The sequence below is a fragment of the Condylostylus longicornis genome, unplaced genomic scaffold, assembly GCF_029603195.1.
Source record: "Condylostylus longicornis isolate FDR11 unplaced genomic scaffold, ASM2960319v2 ptg000080l, whole genome shotgun sequence".
Classification (NCBI taxonomy): domain Eukaryota; kingdom Metazoa; phylum Arthropoda; class Insecta; order Diptera; family Dolichopodidae; genus Condylostylus; species Condylostylus longicornis.
The window spans coordinates 732,459-748,395 of NW_026578048.1; the positions used below are offsets into that span (position 1 = coordinate 732,459).

At 25.3% G+C, this 15,937-nt stretch overlaps 1 protein-coding gene across 3 annotated transcripts in view; it reads right to left on the bottom strand.

The window, feature by feature from the left end:
* LOC129613056 (uncharacterized) overlaps positions 1-15,937 on the bottom strand; it is a 189,040-nt gene that overhangs the window by 12,407 nt on the left and 160,696 nt on the right. Inside the window, exon 3 of one of the 3 annotated variants that reach the window (XM_055526965.1) lies at positions 15,443-15,574. The exons of the other annotated variants lie outside the window; for them this stretch is intronic. The gene's annotated coding sequence lies outside the window, so the exon portion shown is untranslated. The remainder of the gene's footprint in view (positions 1-15,442; positions 15,575-15,937) is intronic. 3 annotated transcript variants of the gene reach the window in all.

A 15,937-nucleotide genomic window follows, 5' to 3' on the forward strand; every position in this document is an offset into this window, starting at 1 on the left:
AATCCTTGAAAAAAGTAATTTGTAACAAAAATTTCACGTCGCAAGAATAAAAGGTATAAAAAATTTTGTAGTAAATTTTCGCGTTTCAAAATTCCCGTTTAAAAAGCCGAAAATATTTTCCAAAAAAAAAAACAAAACTTTAACAATTTTTGTTTTATTTATTTTATCCTTTTTCACTGTCGTAAACTCAGATTTGTTTACATTTTCATATTAACATTAAAAAGTTTTCTTCCCCCCTCTACAAAAGTTGCTCTTTTCAATTTCTTTATACATGTTGGGTTGTTGTGCTTCTTTGATTCTATACTTGGAGTTCCCAGACTTTTAATGTTCATAAATTTTATGGTTTTATGAATTTCATTAGAATTTAAGCTGTTACTAATAATAAAAATTTAAGAACAAAGAAAAATTAAAAAGTGGAATTGCGACTCGGTACAAATTTGTTTTATGTTGAATCAGGCAGGATGGGTTAAAATTTAAAAAAAACTACATTTTATATCAAATAAACTCACAATGTCATTATTGTGAAAGTGAAATTGAAATTAAAATTTTAATTATTCAAACATTCTAATTTATTCTAATTTATTCAAAGAACATATTTGAAAATTTGGAATTAATTTTTCTGTCATCTCATTCCATCCTGTACTTCAGAAATCACTAGCATTAATTAACATCAAAATTCAATTAAATTTAATTTTGGCAAATGAGCCATACCTGCTTAATTAGTCAATATGCTCTCGTCTTGTAGTTATCTCTAGAAAATACATGTGTATGAAAAGCTTATTCAACAAAATCACTATATAGGTTACACTTATCCCTGCCTTAAATTTATTATTATGGTATTGGTAAAGGCATTATGATAAAAAGTTTAACTTTGTTAATAGTTAAGCCCCTTTTAAAATTATGTTCTAATATAAGAATTCATTGTAAATGTTATATAGAGAATTAACATTATCTGTCATAAAATCATTAAATCAAACTGAAGAACTAGAGCTGTTTTAAACTTTAAACAAAAACTACTGAAATCGTAACATCAAAAGCATAAATAAAAATTCTAAAAATATTTTTTTATTAGTTAGAGGGCGACATAAAATTTTTTCTCAACATTAATAAAAAACAAAAATTTGAGTGATGGTAATGACGGTAAGACCTAAACAGAGAACTTCACTGCAATTTGAATCAGCTGGATGTGAAAGAAAAAATTGAAGTCTTCTGGGTTCTTTAGTAATAAAATTTATTATTATTAAAAAGAACGAAAAATAATAAATAAATTATAATAAAATAAAATATAAAAATTAAATTTATTACCCAACATTTCGAATATATCAACTTGGATTTTATTTGTTCTACATACATACAAAAAAAATGTGATTGTGCGTATGTAAAATTAATTTTTCAAGAAAAACGTATTTTACGAATACTCGTATTTTTAAAAGAATTATGTAAAAGTACAAATTTTATTCAAAATCGAAGTTATTATAATATGCTCATGAATTCCTTACAAATCCCACACATAAACTTATTATTCGGGTTTGAGGAATCTTGAAAAATCATTGCACAATATGCAATGGGTTATATTGTTGTATGTTGTTCATAGTCAAATTTTAAGTTGGCAGCTTTAGTGAATACTTACCAGTACTCGTAGATTTCCATGGTATTTTTTTCCATGGTAAGCTTTATGTCCCCAAAATATGTTAGAGAATAAAACAGTGAAATATCAATAATGTAATTAACACCGAATTCAGTAACAGAATGAAACAACGTTCAGAGACATGAGCACTTAAGGCGTAATATGGTATCCCATTTCCTGTATTAAAATGATCAGAAATTCGTTAAATTAACCGTTGTTTTTTATTAAAATTAAAATTAAATTCGCTATCCGAAACCGGCTTTTTTCAAATTTTTTGTTTTTCTTCTAGACGGCAACTTCTTTTTGAACTTTTGGCAGCTTTCAGACATAAACAAATAATTTATATCATTTTCGTTTCCATCGTTCCACCACCCAAGTTATCGCCTCACGAAATTCGCAAAATTAGAAATTTCAACGTTTTATAATTCCAAAAGTGCAAGCTTTTCAAAATTTTTATTAAAGCAAGTAGCTAACATAAAATGCTATGCAATCAAAAAATATAGTTATTTATCACAACTCAGTTACTCAATCCTAGAACTCGACCATGTTGTTAACGCTTCTTTAAATTTCTTCCCTTCGCTTATCCTGGATGTATGCAATAATTTGATAGACTTGTAAAAAATTTTTTTTAAAAGGAGTACTATCACTTGCTCAAAGGTTTTATTCAGTACATCGTGATTTCTTATGATTTCTCATCATGACCAAATTTTGTTGAGTTGAAACTTTGCAGTACCAAAACCCTTAAATACAAGTCCCAAAATTCTATTATAATAGTACTTAAATGGAATTGCACATACTCACTAGTGCAAAGAATCAATGTGCTCATAAAAACTTATGGAATTGCTCAAGAACCACTTTCTTTTCATGTTAATACTCGTATATATTTTACCGAACACTTCTATTAATTACCCGAATTTGTTTTTTCCATTTCAACAAAATTTTCTTAAAAATTTTAAAAGTTTTTCATTACTTATTAAAAGAAATACAATTATAACCACATGCGTCGTCCATTTTCCATTTATGGATCTAACATATACTTATATAATTTGTTCTAAATTATTTGTTAAAATGAAATTGGTATTGTATTATGAGCATAAAAGTTCCTATTACAAGACTGGTATAAGTGTACAAGACCTTCACATATTTTTCTTCTTGACTGATAACTGCTGCACAAATTTCATTTCTTTGCTACAATCCATGGTGCTTGAACATTTTTTCTTTCAGCTCTTAGAGCAATTAAAAAAATGTGTACATACATTTATACATACATAAATAAACGAATATAAAACTTGATAATTACAGACAAAATCTTATTTAAAAAGGAAGTCCTGTTCCCATTAATTGGATTTAAAAAGAAAATTAATAGATGAAAAAAAAATGACGAAAAATCTTTCCAGACATCTTCAGAGTGAACGTGTAAAATTGAAAAAGAAAAAAATTTTATGATTTTTATTTTCGTATTTTTATTTTGTGCCATGTTGCATCTTTTTTTTTCTTTTTAATGATAATTTTAATCCTTTTTAATTTCCTAATTTTCTTTATGACTAGGAAACGAATTTAAGAATTAATTAAGAATTTTTTTTTCACGAGCATCGCATAGTGTCTCTTGAAGAAGAGTAAAAAAGTTCCTAGGTTGTAAGGATAACAAAAAAAAAAATCATAAAAGAATAAATTTTTGAGAATTTTTCTCCAATTAAATGTTATTTTACTCGCCAATTACTTATGTAACATCCAAAATAATGGAATTTTAAGACAGTCTATACTTATGAAATAAAATTTCAAGAAGAGCAAAAATTATCATTCAAATTGTTTGAATTAGATCAGTTTAGAATTGTTGATATATAATTTTTTTGGAACCTTAAAACTAACTGGTATTGCAAATCCAAGTCAGGAAGCATAAACTCTGTAGAATTCTTGAGATAGTCATCTTCCTAAATAAAATATTTTATAAACTTCTTATTTAAAATAAGTGGCTCTCAATTTTTGATAAATTCACTAAGAATAATAATTTCGGCCCTCCTTTCCTTTACCTCTCATCATCTATAATGAAATTTTTCGACTTGTAAATGATGTGGCTTTGGAAAAAGATTTAATTATAATTGTTAAAAGATTTAATTGAAATTGTACGAATTGGAAATTGAAAATTTTTATTGATAAACTTTTTATTCATTAAAACAATTAATTCGTATAACAGTAATGAAAGTTATATAAAAGAAAATTTTATAGATTCTCAACTCATTGCAAATTCAATTTAATTATTGAAGTAATTTACTGATATTTTGTGTATATTTAAATCGCTTTCACATATATTCATCGCACCGCTAGAGTAACACAGCCACATCGTAAAAATAAAAAAATATTGGCAACAAAAAACGCAAACTTTCATCTGCTTTTTAAAATTACAATAATACTTATTGTATAGTTTATAACTTTAAGATCACAGGAATTTATGAAAAGAATATTGCCATCCCCATCTTTGTATATGTACGAGTATTTATTAAAATAATGTAAAACGTAAATTAAATATTATATTGTGCTTATATTGTAGCACTCTCTATTTTAGATATTTTAAGTATGTTAGTGAATTTTGCTGCCAATTGTGCAGATTATTCAAGCATTGTTTCTAATAGCTAAAAATTTTCATGTGAACTCGATTATCTAACTGATTTCAACAATTTCTTCAGTTTTCTTGAGATAAATTTCAAAATTTTACTTTTCAGCAAAGCCCTTCTTGAGACTTGCTATTCGTTAACTGAATGAAATTAAAAGGAAGAGTTTTCAGAACGCTTTATATGAGAAAGGAACACAAAACAAAAAAAAAAAACAAAAATTAAATTGTTTTGATTTATTTAATTGATTTTTTTTTTTGGATTGTTGCCTGAAGCGGTTCTGGCAACAACTGAAAAAAAATTTAAAACTTTAAACTTTTCTACAGGGGTGCAATATACTAATAAATTAATTAAATTTGTTTTTGTTTTTTTTTTCTTTGAAAAAAATCTCTGAAAACTTTTTTTATTAATCTCAATTTAAATGGCCATAAGCTAAATATTTCGATGATTATTATATGTGCATGAAAACATAAATAAGAATTAGATGTAGAAATCTATGAGATTTATATTTATAGGGCATCTGCACATGAGTGTATTAAATTAAAAATATCGTTAAAATTCGAATGAATTATCAACAGCTATACATAAAATCCTTGGAATCCGCCTCTTATTATAAGGAATAAAAAAAAAATCATAAAATCACATCATCGTTGTTTAGCAACAATTCATTTATCTTCTTCTTTTTTCATAATTGTAATTTCTGACTTTAATGTTTAGTTAGGCATTAAAATTTCTATACAAACTTACAAACTCTAATAAAAAAATAACATTTACGCATTTCCTTCTTCATTTTTTGTCTGTCCGTTTTAATTTTAGATTAAAATTTTTTTTTGTTTTATTTTTTTTTTATTTGAAAATGAACCTTATCTAATATCTGAGGATTTCTTTTTTGCTTTTTGTACATCTTTTTTAATGAGCATTCAAAATCTATAAGGACTAAAAATATTTTACATTGTTATTCGATAGTTGTGTGTTTATTATTAAAAAAATTATTTATTTATTTCTTTTGTTTTCTGTTTTTTTCTTTTTATACTTTAGGGAGAAATATAATTATATACACATATACATATATATAGTGAACCCAAAGAATTACAATATGAACTTATATTTGAAAAGAAAAACTGAACAAAAAAGGAAAAAACAGGACGAACCGGAGAAGAAAAAAATTATTGTATTTTTTTTTCTGTTTTTTTGCAAGGATGTGTGAATTATTATTATTTTTAGTTATTTTGTTATTTCATAAAAATTAAAACGCATTACACAATTTTAAATAAAATGCTATCAGGTTTTATCGACCGTAAAAAAATTTTATAACAGCTGTTGTTAATTTCCATACAAATAATTTTTAACATACAAAGCATATAATCTAAATCTACTATAAAATTTTACTACTAATTTTACCCTATATTCAACTGGTACAAAATAGTAATTTTCTCTCGTATAATAATGAACAAAAAGAGAGACGGAGAGAGAATGTTGTTATTTAAATTGTAAAGCTGTTAATTTTCTTATCATATTAATATTAAATTATTATTAAAATTTTTTTGTATTCGAATAATAATTTCGACTACTCGATTTTTGATTTTATTCACAATATTAGTCACAATTGAATCAAATGTTATTTAAAATTTTTATTGAAATTATTCTATAAATTTCATAGTCCAATCGTGTATCGTTCAACCCATTTTCAATTGATTAATATGTATATATGTAGCCATGATAAACGAAGTATACCATTAACATATGCACTAAAAACACCAAACACTCTTAATGATTTTTTTGTCTCAATTTTATTTAGTCCGCAATTGATAATTGAATTGAAAGCACACGATATTAATCATCTCGTTTAGGTTCTTTTAAAATCCTTGTAGTATAAAATATTTTTCAAAACAAATTGTGGAAAAAAATTCTTATTAGTTTTACTCTGTTTGTCCGTCCGCCCATCTGTCCGTTCGTCTGTTTACAGGTTCTACACAATTAAAGATAAGAAGTTGACATTTCATACGTTCATACGTACGTGGATCTTCCGTAGAAAATTTTTACTTATCTCCCCCCCCCCCTCTAAAAGTTATAGCCCCAAAACGCTAAAAATGTCATTTTTCAATTATTTATTGCAGTGAAACTATAAAATTTACCGTTATCTAAAATCCGCTTTAGCCAAATTTTTGTTTCATTTTGTAATATCGTTTTTCTTCTAGACCTTAAGTTGTAAGAGTCTGAAATTTTAGCAGCTTTTAGAAACTAATAAATAACTTATTTCGTTAGAAGAAAAATTTTTTCGACCTCCACTCTCTCTCAAATTATCACCTGTTGAAATTAATGAATTTCGAATTTTCGCCAGCACATATTTCTGAAATTGCAAACTTTTCGATATTTCTATAAATGAGGAAAGCTAACGGTAAATGTTATGCCATTACAAAAAAATATAATTATTTTTATTAAATCACGCAATTTACTAAATTCACAACTAACAACAAACTCTAAATTCGAGCATTATGTCAAGGCCTCTTTAATTTTTTTTATTGTTTTATTTCTAAGATTGTTCATCCTTAATATATGCAATTTTTGTTATATATTCATATATGAATTAAAGTAATTTCAATAATATCGTAGCTAAAAAAATCATTTTTAAAAACAATATTTTCACTTGTTGAAGGGAAAAGTGCTGCATTACAAATCATTAATTTGATCCAATTTTATTAATATAAAAAACCTGTAATTAACGAAGAGAGTTTAGAATAAAATTAACACTAAAACTTAAAAGTTCATTAATTTTCTAATTGTGAATCAAGCCATAATCGTTCTAAAATGAAATTGCTTTAGTCACAGTTAAGTTATTGAAATATAGACCCATTGGAAAGGAAAAATGAATTTACATAACACAAATTCGTTCTGATATTAAGGGATTTAAAACTAAGTGTTTTGAATAGAAAAATATTTGTAAATAAATGATTGCCTATCTTACAAAATCATATCAGATTTTTTCACAATTCAAAACAAATTTTTTTATAATATATTGCCAAATCGAAAAATCGAAAAATTTGATTCACAAAATTATAGTTTGTTAAATTAAAAATTAAATTTTTAAGTCAGCAGTATATCAATTGTGTATGGATTTTGTACAACGAAGTTGCAATGCAGTATAATTTGTATAAATAAAGCTATTTAAGACATTTATAGAAATAGTTTAGTGAGCGAATAATATTTGCAACTCGATACAAAGTCCTATCATTAAGCAGATAGTAATAAAATACCCGAGGTCTTTAATGTACTTTTGTAGTTCCATAAAACTTTCGTCAAACCGAATATTTCCCATTTTTAATTTAAAGGAAATGTTAAAAAATTTCGGTTTATCATATAGATAACATGATTTCAAACATATTATGAAACACTGATTTTATTAAAAAAGAAATTTTACATACACACATGCATACATATACATCATAATTCATAACATATTGTACTAAAATATAATATGTTCGTATATGTATGTATGTATATGCACATATGTTTATTTTAAAGAAATACGAGTATAAAAACCCATCAAGAGTTCATTGAATCATTTCATTATAAATCTTTTTTAACATCCTGTCCCTGTGTTCTGTTTTTCAGTTCAATTCAATTCTATAATATGGTTCTCTTGTTATTGTTAATATCTGCGTATCAATATTTTTTTCTCATTTTTTCTTTCAAACACTAGCACTACACTATACCCTCTTGTTTCCCTTCTTTCCTGACAATCAAAAAATATTTTTATAATATCGTATCTGCTATGGTGTTCCTATTTCTGGTTCTTATTAAATGAGAATATTTATTCTTTATGATATACGTATATATGTAGATGTAGGTTATTATTATAAAAATAAAAAGAATGAAATAAATTCTAAAATCGACTTGAAACGATGGTAGATGACATTTAATATTTCAATTTTTCGTTTTTCGTTTTTTTTTATTGCTGCTTTTGTTATTTTTATTATAAAATATTTGTTGTTTTTATAGGCTCTTTAAATATCAATATTAGATACCATAATGTAAATTGGTACCTGCTATACATACAATACCCCTATTATAATCGGGAACTGTTTGAGATATTATGAATTTTTTGGAATTGTTTTTTTTTTTTGTGTGTGATAAAATAACAATATAACTTTGAATAAAATATACGCATTATTAAAAATGTCCTTGGAAAAGAATATTTTCAAAAATAAAAATATTTTTAAGCTGTCTTATACCATTGACAGCGGGAATAATCTCATTAATTGTATTGAATTTTAAAAAAACAAAAAAAATTTTATTTGATTTAAGTATACTCTAAGAAATACTTAAAGAGGTTGTAATAACAAGATGAAAATTAATTCTAAATTAAATAGTAATAAATATTTTTACATACTTACATACGTTTACAGGAATATTTGCACTATATTTACGAATCTATATGCAAGTACAAGTTAACAAAGATTCTTGGTAAAATTATGAATGTTTACTTAAAGATTTCGATTGCAATAATTTCACTGTTTACATTGATTTACTCTGAGTAGTCTACATATTGATTTCTAAAGGATTCCATAAATACTTCTATTGAATAAGTTGTAAATTAAGTCAAATGGAGTAGGTCTTCATAATCTATTCTTTTAACGGAAAAAATTTCAAATTGACGATGAGAATTTACACAAATTTATAAGTACAGAATTCTGTTAATTCATCAGAAGTATTTGTCTCGAGAGGGTGTTCTAGGCAGGGTATTAGGCGCTCGTAGGGGGGAGGGCACAATTGATCTTTCAGCATTATCACTCCATTCTGCAATCCTGTTAATTATAACAAACGGTAATTTTTTATAATTTCTTAAATTTTCTTGGCTTTCTATTCCGGTTTAATTGCAAAATTTGTTTTTTTAAGATGAGCTTGCTATTACGAAAATTGTGGGAAAACAGTTGACAATTTATTTAATTTTCTCATGTCTATATATTCCAGATGAGTTTCTGTACGTATATAGTTTTAAAAATATACAAGAATATATTAATCTGAAAGAACATATTAACTGGTATTAATCATTTGGGGTTTAGGTATTTTATTGCCGTTCAAGGATATCTCATATATTTTGATATCCATTGCATATTAAATCATAAAACATATTGAAAACGCGGTTAATTTTTGCCGATATTTAAAAGTTAAAAAATATTGCAATATTTCCTCATACATTTTATTCCAAAACCAATCAACATAAAGTGGTTATAACTGAAAATTAACTAATGATCCCAAAATATTAAGAATTTAAAAATGAAAATATGGGAACAATTTTTTGTCTGATCTTGCCATTCTCGCCATTTTTTTTCAAAAAAAAGGGTATCATAAAATAATTATTAAAATAATCCTATTAATATTTGTAACAAAAAAAAATTTTACTTATAATGAAAGTATAGGAAAGTAATAAGCGCCCTTTTTTTACCCATTTTTCCCTTTTCTACGCAATTTATTTTTTAACGTATTTACAATATGACAACATCTGCTAAGTACTTCTGGTCTGAACAAGTTATGAAATGACAAATTCAAACATAAATTTATTTTAAGTTCAGGTTTAGACTGCGGTACATTTTTTATTCAAGACTCGTACTTACTACCTATGGTTTTCTTTATTAATGTAAAGTATAGGTTTTACAAAAATAAATAATTTACGGTTTAAGTAGTGGCTCAGGTAAATAATTATGAGAAACGGGTAAATTGGTTATCAACGTCAGTTTAAGTTCAAAAATATTTATGTCAAAATCAAAGCACAAATAATAGCAGATGCTCGTTATGGTAGCATATTCGATTGATTGAAACTTTGCTCTATTGTTTGTGATGAAAAATCCAATGCATTTAATGACTTCAGACTCTAATTTATATAAGAGTTTAGTTATTGGGAACCAATTTACTCCTCGACACGTAAAATATTTCATATAGTCACAATAATTGACATAATACTTGCATTTGAAGTCGGTGATTAGACATTCTTGAAATATTCTTGAAAATTGATTGCAAAATTCATTTAAAAATCTGTTGCTTTATAGTTTCCTACAGGGAATACGCAGCAAACATCTGTAATAATTTCATTAGTTTCAATGTGTTTACATAATTTAATTATCAAAAGTTGCATATACTCGTACTTAAGAAACATTGCTTTAATTTTCCTGATTTTGTATACACTGTTATACCTATATACCCTATATATTTTATTCGATGCATCGTGTAAAAAATATTCAATTGTAGGGGTACTAAATTTTCAGAATGTAAACTAAGCCAACTGTGAAATTATTTAATTAAAAAAAATATATTTTTCTTATAACCACTTTTGCTTTATACACTCATATTATAATTCTAAAATGTTGCTTTAAAAAATAAATTAGATATGGGCATATGAAACATTGCTTTAATGCCATATTTAAAGTTAGTTGACCACAATTTTCATTCTCTTGTGAATAACTTTTATATTTTTATCCTTTCTATTTGCACATTTACAAAAACTTATATAATGTATGAGTATATGTGCTTAGCTAACCCTTTTCATTGCGGTTTCCTTTTACATTTAAGTAATAATAATAATTAAAATGATGTGTATAAGAATGTGTACTACAACTTAAATAATTTTTTTTAACGTTTACATATTAATTAAATGCATTCTGGTTCTTTTTACATTTCATATAATTTCAAGCATTTTATTATTTGAGGCAAAAAGAATCTTTGTTAACAGATTGGAAATTCGTATTTAAAACATTTATAAGAAAAATTATATGGGTCTTTTAGATATTCTAGAGTTTCAGTGAAAAATTCTCGAATATCCAATAGAACTAGTTGCAATGCAAATTGCATTAAGAAACCATTTTCCACCTAATTGTTTAAAATTATTTTAAAAGATATTGTTGTGGTAGTATTATCATAAACAAGTAAACAATTCAAACATAATTTTCTCAATATAACAGCCGACACGAACTTATTTATTTAAAATGAGAGCTTTCAGTTTTTAATCGAATTGAATTAGTGTAAAGCCGCCGCAAAGCTGATATATCGGAGTTTTATACAGACTACAACAACTTTGATAAATTTAACTATTTATGCACAATCCAGGACCAGTACATGATTTTCTTATATTCTGCAATGCAAAATCAATTTCCAAAAATTTTTTTTATATAATATTGCCAGCAATGAACAAATGTAGACAATTTAGGACAATATTAGAGTATCTTATTTGCCTAAAATTTTTATTGTCTATGAGACAAATTCAAAAGTTCATAAATTTAAATTAATTCCTTAATTTATGGTATTTCTAATAAAATTATTATAAATTCAATAGAACACTCAAAATTATTCGCGATTTAGGTGCCGATTTTATGAACTATGTACATACGTATGTATATACAAATTTATAAAAAATAAAATACCACATGGAAAGGGTAAAATATAAATTTGATTTTGAAATTATTTTCAATAATGGTTAAATAAATATTTCATTAAAATTTAACAACCAACAATATTTAGTTTTGATGATGACCATATAATAATAATGGTTACTGAAGAATTGCAATATCACAATGAACTTGTAATTTTCGAAAGTCTGTACGTATATTTATACATACATACATTATATTAAAAATGGTATTCTATTTTACACATATTTATAAATAATGATGATTTCAAGTACCTACTCATGTATAAACGCCAATCTGTCCAACCAGATCTATTTATGTAATGTGTTTTTTAATTTAGGAAATTTACTACGGATATAGTTGAATATTATATAAGTATATTTGTCATTTTTGTAATAATATATTTAACATTTGCATAATGTATTATGTATGTATGTACAGTATGTGTACATGTATCTAATTTCAACGCGTTATTTATAATCAGTAATAAATAATGAGTATTGTAGGTTTAGTCGTTTTTAGCCAATAAATCAATGAGTTTTGCTCGTACACTTATACACATAATGTGTTTATGTATTTTTTAGCTACCTATTTAATTATTATATTACATTTTTTTTTAAATATTTTAATGAATTTTGACTATGTTAATTAAAAAATATAAATGGAAAAAATTCTATTTAAAAAAAAAATATAAAATTTTAACCAAAGGCAAAAACAAATTTAAAATCGTAATGAAAATTGCCTAAAAAATGTTTATTAATATTTTTTATCCGCAAACTTGGTGATTCTGTAAAGTAGGAGCAATATTATGTTTATGTAACCAATTTTTGACAGAAAATGACTTGGGAGAGAGAGAGTAATTACTTGCCATTGTAAAGAGTTTTTTTTTATAATGCAAATGCATTTCCTCAAACAATAAATTTAGGATCAAGCTAGTTGTAACATTGGAAAGTTTTCTGTCAACCGGTATGTCAACAAAAAGCACATTTATAAATAAAGCCAATCATTTGAGAGTTTGGAAAGAGAGTAGTTTGGCATTATCTTGTTATATACTGACGTAACAGTAGTATTTTTTTCTATCACAATAGAAAACAATGTTAAATCATGGCGTGTTTAACCCAACAGTTAAATCTACACTGAAGAAGGTAAATTTATATTTTTTCTGCAAATTTGCCAAAAATTTATTTGCATCCCAATAAAATATTTCAAATTTTTAAATAAAGATGGCGGTATGCATAATGGGCATATTATGCTTTAAGTTTATTATTTTCGGAAAGCAATTGTATATAGAAGAAGACCGATTACATTTAAAATCTATACAGGTAAGAATAACTATAATTTAAATTTAATAGTTGAAAACTTTTCATAGACTTGAGAAATAAAAATCGCATAACTTGGTTTAAATTTATCAATTTACACTCAAACAATAATAAAAAAAAAACATAGAAATAGAAGCAGACTGTGACTGAAAATTATCGTGTTGTAAATAACAAAAAAAAAAGAAGAAAATTAAGTAAATTTTTGTTCAAATTTTTACTTCAAATATTAAACACCAATGAAAACTTGTTAAATGAATAACAAAATAAATATTTCACTTTTTTTCCATTGATTTTTCGTGCTTATTTGTTTGTAAATCGTTGAAAATCGAAAAAACACACATAAAAAATTCACGATGAACGTGAGTTTTCGATTTATTTTTTCAAACACATTTTTTATTTTACATTTTTCTTTTCTTCTTCTTTTTTTCATCCTAATATTTTTGTTATTTTGTATTCAAAAATTTCACATACTCATATTATTTGTACACATGCTTTTATACATTAAAATGTACTTGTACTTTTTGATAATTTAAAAAATTTGAAACGAAAAAGTAAAAAATTTCGTAAAATGAACCACTTCAACTCTGCGATATCCATAAATGAATAATTATTCTCAGAGTTGTATAGCAACTGGCACACGAATTTAATGTACGTGCAGAGAAATAATCTCTCGTTTTCTTAAATATACTGTAGCCTTGTTGTGTAGAATTTATTTACTACAGTTCGTGTAGAATTTATAGCTCGTAAATTTAAGCGCAAAATTTTTTTTTAAATCGAACAATTTCTATTATTTTCAAAATAGGGGTACCGTACGGTAAATTGTTTGTAATTGCTAGTACAATATTAAAACTAAATAAGTTTTATGAAAATAGTAACCCAAATATCCACAAATTATAAAGTTTTAGTAACGTAACCTTAATAGTTCCAATGATATGTTGAAATAATTTATAAACTGTACTCAATCAAGCATATTTGCCTACATCATATTCAATTCTCTACTCTCTATTTATTCTATGCGTTCTGTACTGTTATGAACTATTTTTGCAATAAGCCCAATAAGTGGAGTTATTGATGGGACACCCGAATAAGGATATTTGGTATATATGTAACTAAATTTTTTGACAATTCGGCGCTATGTATGGATATCTCAGAATTATTCTTTCTCAGAGTTATAAGTGTAACATTAAATTAATAATAATGCGTATGGATGCAATAAAATTAATTTTGAATTGCTTCTGTTTTTTCTTTCGCTTCCATACATTTTACTTAACTTTTTTACAATTCTTATCTGTCCTACAAAAGAATCGCATTAACTGATAGGCGGTAATTTTCATCTTAAAATAATTTTCTCATTGCTTATTACTTGTATGTATGGGTGTGTTTATAATTGTTATTAAAAATTGTTTTTCATTTATTTTTCTGAAAGAATTTCTTACGAAATTCCTAATGATTACCTTAAAGTTAAATATGTATAAGTTTTTATGCTAAAATTGTTCTTACAATGTTGCGAGTTTCAACTAATTTCTTTTCTTTTTACTTTTATTTTCGAGAAAATAAAGATAAAATTTTTCAATTTTAATGCGTAACTCAAAATTACTCAAAATTTTTCTTTGAAAATGAAAAGTAAGTAGAGCTGACCATGCAATTTGCGATACCCGTACGAATGAACGCAGTGTTACAATATTGTAACACTATAGCTTTTATAGTTTTCGATATGTCCAGGAAGTTGTGTAGTAGATAGAATACGATCTTTTTCAATATCTGCAACTTTTAATGGAAATGATGACCATTTGATCATAATTCAATTCCAAAAATTTTTATCTTGTCACTTAAATATTTTCTAAGGAATGACCAAATAATTTTTTAAAATGTATAACAGTTATTAGAAACACTGTCTCGATCAGATCCGATTTTAATAAAATTTTATTTATAAAAATTTATAGGATTTAGCTCAATTGATTTTTGAACTATCGTAGTTAAGCACAGAGAACTTAATTTTTATCAGAAAACAAGTGACGAGCTTTTTCATCTTCAATAAGTTGCATCAATCGCATGCTTGGGTTCATATACGTATGCATATAGATTTTGGGAAAACTGTAGATTGTTTTACATACTTCTATATAATTTCATATCGTCTTTTAATAAATAACAAGAGAGAGTGACAAAAATTTGAAAAGAAATTATAATTATTGGAAAGAGAGTATTAAGAAACGTTAACCAGTAATGCTTTCAGTTACACGTTAAACAGAATAAGGCAAATTCAAACTTAATTGGCATAATTTTGTTGTTAAAGCAAATTATGATTTATTGGGGCAAAAATTAATAATGAAGTTTTTTATTTTATATATATTTATAACAAAAATATTTAATTATACATGTATGTGCATGGGCATGTATGAGTGCATAAAACAGCAAACGTATGTGTAAAAATTCATATGTGAACAGCATACGATAATTTTAAATCAAACTTCATAATTTCATACTCACGTCGGGAATAAATAAGTTTTCTTTTTCAGTTATTGAAAAATTTTTATGATTTTTTGAAAAAAGAAAAATTCACTCCAAGTTTTTATTTGACATCCAGGTTATGTTTGGAATTTCCAATATCAATTATGAAAACTGCAATTAATAAATTAAAAACAAAAATTAAATTATATTGTTTGTTAACAGTTACACAAACTTACAATAGTTTAAGAAAATTTAATTATAATTAAATATTAAAAAAATTTAACTTAATGGAAATTTCTTCATGCAACTGCAGAACAGGTGGATGACGTAATCAAAGGAACGAGTTAAAGGCAGAAAAATTAATTAAAAAAAGTCTAAATCCTAACTTACGCCCCTGAATACCTTTTATAATACTATATTTATACAGACCAATGGTGACTTAGTTATATTTTTATAAAATGTGCGTTCAGTTTCTAACCTTTTAGAATCACAAATGGAATAATCAAAAGAGCTGCTTAGTGTTAAGTAAAACAA